Source organism: Cnephaeus nilssonii, assembly GCF_951640355.1.
Source record: "Cnephaeus nilssonii genome assembly, chromosome: 7".
Classification (NCBI taxonomy): domain Eukaryota; kingdom Metazoa; phylum Chordata; class Mammalia; order Chiroptera; family Vespertilionidae; genus Cnephaeus; species Cnephaeus nilssonii.
In genome coordinates, this window is record NC_137078.1 from 91,952,714 (window position 1) to 91,961,610 (window position 8,897).

Consider the following 8,897-nt stretch of genomic DNA (forward strand, 5'->3'; position numbering starts at 1 on the left):
TGAGGACCCAGCAAAAGCCAGACAGGCAAGGTCCCTGCCTCTTGGCACTTACAAGCCACTGGGAGGAAACAGATGCAGCCAATAAACAAATTACAAGGGGGGAAGATAGCCGTAAGTAATGTAAGGAAAATGAAACCGGAAAGTAGGAGAGGGGAAGGGAAGGGGATGTGGTTGAGGTGGAGTGGCCAGGGGAGCTGCTGCATAGAAGGCACTTGTGATATGAAGTCAGCCCTAAGGTGGCAAGGGAAAGTCAGTGCCGGCAGAGGGAGCAGCTGAGGCAAGGCCACAGAGGCCGGATGGAGCTTGACAGGCTGGACAGAAAAAGAAGGAAGTTGTGGCACACAACAAAAAAGGAAAGAGCCAAAAGAAGGTGTGGTTAGCAGGCAGGAGAGTGGAGGAAATGCAATCTGCTTACTCTTACCCAGGTGTGAAATCTCCTCTCAAGTAGATAAGCAAGGAAATCAAAAAGAAAGAAATAGAAGAACAAAAGTCCTAGGTATTCAGGAAAAAATATGGAAAGAGATGTACACCTATGTGGAGGCTTTGGGAGAGAATGAGAAGAAGAAGAAGAGGAGGAAGAGGAGGAGGAAAAGGAGGAGAAGGTGGAGGAGGAGGAGGAGGAGCAGGAGGAGGAGGAGAAGGAGGAGGAGGCAGAGGAGGAGAAGGAGGAGGAGCAGGAGGAGAAAGAGGAAGAGGCAGAGGAGGAGCAGGAGAAGGAGAAAGAGGAGAAGAAGGGGGAGAAGGAGAAGGAGGATGGGGAGGAGGAGAAGGAGGAGGAGGAGCAGGAGAAGGAGGAGGAGAAGGGGAAGGAGGAGAAGGAGGAGGGGCAAAAGAGGAAGAAGCAGCAGCAGCATGTGCCTCTGGATCAAACCATACCTGAAAACCCCTAGTCTTTTCCTTTACATCAGTAGATTTTTTTATATATAAACATAGTACATGTCGCAGCAACATAACCTTCTTTTTCCAAATATTTTTGATCCGCAATTGCTTGGATACAGCAGGCTAACTGTAAAGTCTGAAAATTACCCTAATTTGTTTATCCTGCAATGCGCAGCTTTTACCCGCTCACCTTAATGCATCCAGATTCGATGTTATCTGGACGTATCTTAAAATTGATGTCATTTTACAACTGTCTGGCTGGTGGCATTCTTAAGCTGGGTGTGTAAAAAGCTTCCATCGACCATTCCGATAAGATCACAGAAGAGCCAGCATCCAAGCATGTTAGATTAAAGAGAATCTGGCTTTACTTTGCAAGCTGAAATCCAAGGGAATTATGGTTCAGAATGGATCCTCTTCATTTCCTCACTGGCTCAGTCTCAGCTCCTTCTCTGTTTCTAGGCAGCTCCCTGATATCTCGGCCTTTCTCCCAAGGCGCTGGGTCCCCAACCGAAGTGGGCACCCTAATTACCTGGAGGGCTTGGGGAAGTGATGTCCAGGGCCCCATGCCTAGGATTTCTGGTTCAGACCCTCTGGAGTGAGCCTGAGAATGTGCCACTGTTCTAAGGAACTCTCTCCCCTAAATCAACCTGCCTGTCTTCTTTATTTTGTTTTCCTTCTTTACTGCTCCTGATCAGATTAAAAACAAATAAGCAAAAAAATAAAAACCTGAGGCATACTTCTCCAAGGATTCCGGCTCCTTTTTCATTTCCTGAGCAACCTTGGTCCCTAGAGGCGGAAGCATTCTGAATGCAGCCACTTGAATTGCCTTCTTAACCCTCAGGTTGGCACTCATTTCTCTACCTCACTACAGGAAGACGGCATGTTATGTTTATAATGAGAGCCCATTTCTTTTCTATTTTTTTCTCTGTTATAAAATATACCATTTTTTCTGCCCTAGCTGGTTTGGCTCAGTGGATACAGCATCAGCCTATAGACTGAAGGGTCCCGGGTTCGATTCTGGTCAAGGACATGTGGATGAAAAGGGCCACATGCTAACCTGACAAGCTCAGGGAAGGCCTGCATGGCGGTCTTGCAAACTTAAAGACCTAAAATAACCACAAAGGATGGTCTGAAATTAAACTTTAACTAAAAGCAGTGATGGTGGGTAGTTACGTCCTCGGCCTGTATCCTCACTGACAAGGTCAACATTTACCTTAACTGAGCCTATCTCTCTTTTTGCATCTATAATAACACTAGAGGCCCGGTGCACAAATTCACTCACCAGTGGGGTCCCTCGGCCTGGCCTGAGGGATCGGGCCAAAACTGGCTCTCCGACATCCCCTGTGGGATCCCGGATTGCAAGAGGGCACAGGCCAGGCCGAGGGACCCCACTGGTGCACGATCAGGGCTGGGGAGGGATGTGGGAGGTAGGCCAGCTGGTGAGGGACTGCAGGAGGGCTCCAGGGCATGTCCAGCCTGTCTTGCTCAGTCCCAATCTACCGGATCCCAGCAGCAAGCTAACCTACCGGTAGGAGCATCTGCCACCTGAGATTAGTGCAAGTCATAGCAATTGGTCAACCGGTCAACTGTCTGCCTCCTAGTGGTCAGTGCATGTCATAGTGAGTGGTTGAGCAGCTTTAGCATATCATTAGCATATTATGCTTTGACTACAGGCCCAGTGCACGAAATTCGTGCATAGGAGGTGTGTGGGTGTCCCTCAGCCCAGCCTGCACCCTCTCCAATCTGGGACTACCTCGAGGGATGTCCGACTGCCCATTTAGGCCCGATCCTGGTGGGTAGTCGGGCATCCCTCTCACAATCCAGGACTGCTGGCTCCCAACCACTTGCCTGCCTGCTTGCCTGATTGCCCCTAACCACTTCTGCCTGCCAGCCTGATCACCCCCTAACCAGTCCCCTGCCAGCCTGATCAGTGCCTAACTGCTCCCCTGCCAGCCCAATTGCCCCTAACTGCCCTCCCTTGCCAGCCTGGTCACCCCTAACTGTCCTCCCCTACAGGCCTGGTCACCCCTAACTGTCCTCCCCTGCAGGCCTGATCGCCCACAACTGCCCTCCCTTGCAGGCCTGGTCCTTCCCAACTGCCCTCCCCTGGTGGCCTGATCGCCCACAACTGCCCTCCCCTGCTGGCCATCTTCTGTCCACATGGGGGTGGCCATCTTTGACCACATGGGGGGGGCCATCTTGTATATTGGAGTGATGGTCAATTTGCATCTTACTGCTTTATTATATAGGATTGGTCGAACGGCTAACCGGATGACCAGACACTTAGCATATTAGGCTTTTATTATATAGGATTACATAGGATATCCTTGAAATGTCTGGGTTACTTGTAACTTCCCTTTTTCCCGACCCCTTGGGGCACAACCTCATGTGCCTGGGCACCAGGACAGATACCACAAATTCCTTCATTGTTATCATGTTGTTGACTGTTGGCTATCCTGCACCCACCTAAGTATGTGTCTATCATTTTACTTTTTATCCTATCCCAGAGGTTTCCTGCTTTGCTTTCTTCCACCTCTCTAATCTATCACCAATGGATTTCATGTAACCCACCTACGTGTCCCTCCTTTGATTTTAATGTATAAAAATAGAGGAAAACCTGCCATTCTTCTGAGCATTATCCCAATTCATTGAAATACTGCTTTCTGGCAATTGTCGACAGTTTGGCACCAATAAACTCACAAAATTCTGTACAGGTTTGAATGTTTTTACGTTAACAGGCACATGCCCAGTTGTGGGCTCCATCCCCAGTAGGGGGCATGCAGGAAGCAGCCAATCAACAATTCTCTCTCATCATTGATGTTTCTATCTCTCTCTCCCTCTCCCTTCCTCTCTCTGAAAATCAATAAAAATACTTTTTTAAAGAAAGCAAATGAGCCGAAGCCGGTTTGGCTCAGTGGATAGAGCGTCGGCCTGCGGACTGAGAGGTCCCGGGTTTGATTCCAGTCAGGCGCATGTGCCTTGGTTGCAGGCACATCCCCGGTGGGGGCTGTGCAGGAGGCGGCTGGTCGATGTTTCTCTCTCATCGATGTTTCTGGCTCTCTATCCCTCTCCCTTCCTCTCTGTGAGAAATCAATAAAATATATTAAAAAAAGAAAAAAAAGGAAAAAAAAAAAGAAAGCAAATGAGATAACTGACTTTCAATGAACCGAAGTGAAAGTAGCTTAAGTGCCAAAGATCATTTGTTGGCTCACATAATCTGAAGGTTCAGAGCAGAAGTCAAATAATGTTGATTCGAGGGATTCTTCTCTCTCTCTCTCTCTCTCTCTCTCTCTCTCTCTCTCTCTCTCTCTCTCTCTTCTTTCCCCCCTCCCCCCTCAGTATATTGGCTCCATTCTACAGGCAACTTTATAGATCAAGGTCCCAAGGAAAGGGGAGAACCACAGTCCAGTCTAATGAAAGATTCTGATTGGCCCAGTTTATGTGCCTACTCCTGGAAATAGCCCTGTGACCAGGAGACACAGAGGACTGTGCTTGGACAGCACGGGTCATAGGTCAGCCCTTGTGGTAGGAAGTGCAGGGCACCGTGACAGATAGCTCTACAAGATCACATGGGATCGAGGGAGGGATGGCTTCGTTTATCAAAGTAAAAAGTGGTTATTACCACCAAAATGGAAAGGAAGTGTTGACACACATTCCACTACGCCACACACACACACACACACACACACACACATACATACACACTCACACTCACATAAACACACATACACACACAAAATGCCTACTGCCTGAGAATCTCTCTACCCCCTGCCATGTGACCACCACTACACTCCCAGCAAAAAATCAGAGGGCTTTTCCCTATTTCCACAAGATATCGGGAATAATCAGGGAAGTAAGTGTGGACTCAAATGCCCATGGCAAAGAGCTCTTCATGCTGATGCCTCCTTTTCAGTGTGATGGCCTCTCTGACATCCATCCTACCCCTGACCATGTGTAGCAGCAATGGCTGGGATGGCCCCAGGTATGGCCCTAGGAAGTGGGTTCCAATTGGTGTAAGCCATCAGGGTCTTACTATCCTCTTGGCCATAATCATTGGTCCTGGTAACCCAGATCTAAGCCAATCAGCACGTGGTATTTCCCCAGGCACCAGAATCGGCTCATTCAGCACAGATCTAAAATGAACCAACCAGGGCTCTTGCTGCTGGTTCAGGGAGGAGTCTCGCTCTTGAATGAGGACAAGGAAGCAGGTAGCCCAGGAAGTCACTGGCTGGTTCTCATATCACTACCACGAGTGAAACCAGGCTGACAATGAAAAGGACAAGTCCAACACATGGAGGAGAGAGGAGGCACGTGGATGATCACAGAGACCTGAACCCGAGTCCTGATCCAGCTTTGCCTGAAGGAAAATCTATCTTCTCTTAGTTGAGCCAAAATTCCTTGTAATGTTTAAGCTTTTTTTTTTTTTCTGTTCTTTACAATGGGTAGAAAGGCAGTAAGTTCCAAGAAAGCAAGGGAACTGTCTGTCTTGCTTACCCAATACCTAGAACAGTACTCTCACAGGTAGGATCACAATATTATTTACAGAGTGAGGACATAAGCTGAAAGGGACTTGATTGATGCTATTGATGTGAGTCTGAGGAACTCACGTCTGAAAGCAGTGGACACTCCTGCCCTAAAGATGCTTCCAGGGTAGCCGCCAACCCGGGTGTAAGGCAGGGACTGGCAAACTACAGTCCATGGGCCAGGTCCAGTCTGCTACCTGTTCTTGTAAATAAAGTTGTTTTTTTTCAAGATTTACAAGCAAGAAATGAACAATATTTATTTATTTATTTATTTATTTATTTATTTATTTATTTATCTATCTATCTATTTTTGTTAATCCTCACCCAAGGATATTTTTCCATTGGTTTTTAGATAGAGTGGAAGGGAGGAAGAGAGAGAGAGAGAGAAACATCAATATGAGAGAGACACATCAATAGGTTGCCTCTCACATGCGCCCTGACTGAGGCTAGAGATGGAGCCTGCAACCAAGGTATGTGCCCTTGACCAGAATCAAACCCAAGATCCTTCAGTCCCTGGGCTGATGCTCTGAGCCAAACTGAGCCAAACTGACTAGGACTAAATAAAGTTTTATTGGAACACAAGCAAACCCTTTTGTTTGCATGCTGCCTGTGGCTGCTTTTGAGCTATGAGGGCAGAATGAAGTAATGTGACAGGTCATACGGCACATAAAACTTCAAATACGGATTACCTGGCCTTTTTTAGAAAAAGCTGGCCGACCCCTGGTGTAAGGTCAGTTGAGCTGTCCCTAGGGATGGCCTATCCATCGGTCTGTGATAAACTGTCTAATGTCCACCCCTCCCAGAACATCGGTTCCTCTGTGATGTAACGTGTCATCCTCCCTTTCAGAGGTAGACTCCATTTCTCCACCTCCTGGCATCTGGACTGGCTCTGTGGCTCACGTTGACCAATAGAAGGTAGCTGCCTCGAGTGGGTCTCAGAGCCGGAGACTGGAGAGATGGCGGAGCTTCTGCCTTTGCCCCCTGGGAACGCCAAGACCCCTGGGTCAGAAAGCTGGTCGACCAAATGGAGGAGGAGTTGTCCCATTGCATCCTGGTGGAGAAGAGAATGGAGATGTCCAGCTGGCAGCCAGCACCAACCACCAGACACAGCAGTAAGGCCATCGGGACCTCCCAGCCCAGTGGACGCCCCGGCTGATGGCAGTCCTGCAAGTGAGCCTAGGTGAGACACACTCCAACCCTGGAACTGAGAGGAATGGTAAGTTGCTGTTGCTAAGCCACTGTGTTTGGGGTGGCTGGCCACCAGCAATAGAAAACTAGGCCCCAGGCCCTTGCGCATCTGGAATCCCTTGCTAAGAATCCCACCAGGTGCAGGGCCGTGGCAGATTCTCATACAATCATCTCATAGATCAGCTGAGGAACTAGCGGCCTGGGAGCTGCAGTGGGTTGGTGAGTGGCAGAGCCCGAAGCCAGAGCTCTCACCTCTGTTTGGGATTCTTCCCTCCAGTCTGTGCCTCAGGCTCCTAAAAGTCTGAAGGAGCAGCGTCCCTGAGCGCAGGGGCTTTGGTGATGTCAGCTGATAGATCCCAGTAGAGAGGAAGCTCAGCCATATTATGAAATCCAGATCACAAAACAAAGGACCAAGGTCACCTGGGTACCTCCAGGGAGGGCGGAGCAGCAGGCTCTGGAAGATCAAAGCACAAATGGTCAGAGGAGGCAGCTGAGGTCAACCTCAGTGCATCCCAGGAACAGACACCAGCTTCCAGGACCCTGGGCCTCAGGGTATTAGTGAGAAAGCAGTCAGGCATACCCCTAAACCCGCCACTGGGAGGCAGCATGGAGCAACAGCATCAGACTAGGATTCTGCTTCATCCTGTGAATTGGGAAGCCCTGTGTCCTGGGCTGGTTGCTTCCTTGGGAAGACACTGAGCCTGTTTCATCGTCTGTAAAACACTCTCTTCACAAGGCTATGGTGGGAGTTCATGCAAAATCCCTAGAACAACCTAGGAGATGTGATCAGTACACAGTGCAGACCTAAGAGGAAGACCAGAGGAAGCCCTGCCCTGGGCCTATGCACCAAGGACCCCACATATTACAGACATGCCACCCATACTCACACAGACACGCCATCAATACTCACACAGACACGCCACCTGTAGAGAGCACCTGGGAAAGGCCCCTGAGCTGATTGTCATCTGAATCCAGTGGTGCCTGGCAGAGCCATGCCCTGGAAACATACCTTGACAGAGGCAGGTGTGTTGTCAGTCTGACCTTTAGCTCAGGCGCCAGTGGGTAGATTTCATTATCTAAATCCAGCCAGGTACCAGGAATAAACACGATTATCCAGGCCTTCCCAGAAGTAACAATTACAAAGAAGCCACAAGAATGCACATATTTTCTTTATCTTAAACTTTAGTAAAATTCCCTGGTATCTTACTGTATAAAATAAATGCGCTGTATCGGCTCTGGGTCACTGTCTTTCCATCAGAGCACAGCTGTCCCACCTGGTTCAAGCTTTCCCTACTGTCTTTGTGTCTGTCTCTCATTTTTTTCAATCCCCCGTCGCCCCTACTCAGGACTCCTGTCTGCTCTCTAGCCATGCTGGTTGCGGAAAAGAAATATTTATATCTGGCACCCGAATCCAGGGACCTGAATACTGGGAAACTCTCAAAAGTCAGGCGAGGGGAACACTCTGGGAATGCGCACACAAGGAACTCAAGAAGTAAGGTAAGGAGCGTAAGGTAAGAACTGGGTGTAAAACATGGGATATTCAGGGTCTCAGGAAAGAGACCTCTACTCTCAAATGCTTAAAACTATGCTTAAAGCTAGAGGATGTTCTTTTAAGTGTAGTCAGATTCTTGATTTCTTAAGTTTTGTTAATGAAACTTGCCCTTGGTTTCCTGAAGAGGGAACCATCAACTTTCACACGTGGGTAAAGGTCGGAAAGCAGTTGCGTGACCAATACACAGCAGAAGGTCCAGAGAAGATTCCTATTCCTACATTCACACTATGGTCTTTAATTCATGATTGCCTTGATCCAGCACAGGAGAGTTTAAGAATGTCTAAGCAGGGTGTGGCCACAGCTTTACAGCCTACAGTGGAGGGATGCGAATCTCTAAAAATACCACTTCCCTCCTCTGCGCCACCTCCTCCTCCACCTGTTGCTCCTGCAAGAGCCCACCTGATAAAGATTTACCTCGTAATTATGAGCAGGAGCTAGAGTTTGAAGCAGAGCAGGACAAGAGTCACTATGAGTGGGATGACTCAGATAATAAGAAAGGTTTTGCTCACAGCTGCCCAGCCTTTACTGATGGGTGCAGACGCTCAGCCGAAAGTGAAAGCAACTTCATATTTCATTTTGCTGAAAGTTCAAACTATTTGTAGAGGGCTGAGCCAAGTAGAAAGGATTAAAGGAATTTCTCAGCAACTGCCAATAATTCTTTATCTTAAAAAATATTTTTCTTTCCCTCCCAGGCCACCAGAAACTCTTAGCTAGTTAAATTTATTTCTATGTGTCTGGATTGTATAACTTTAATT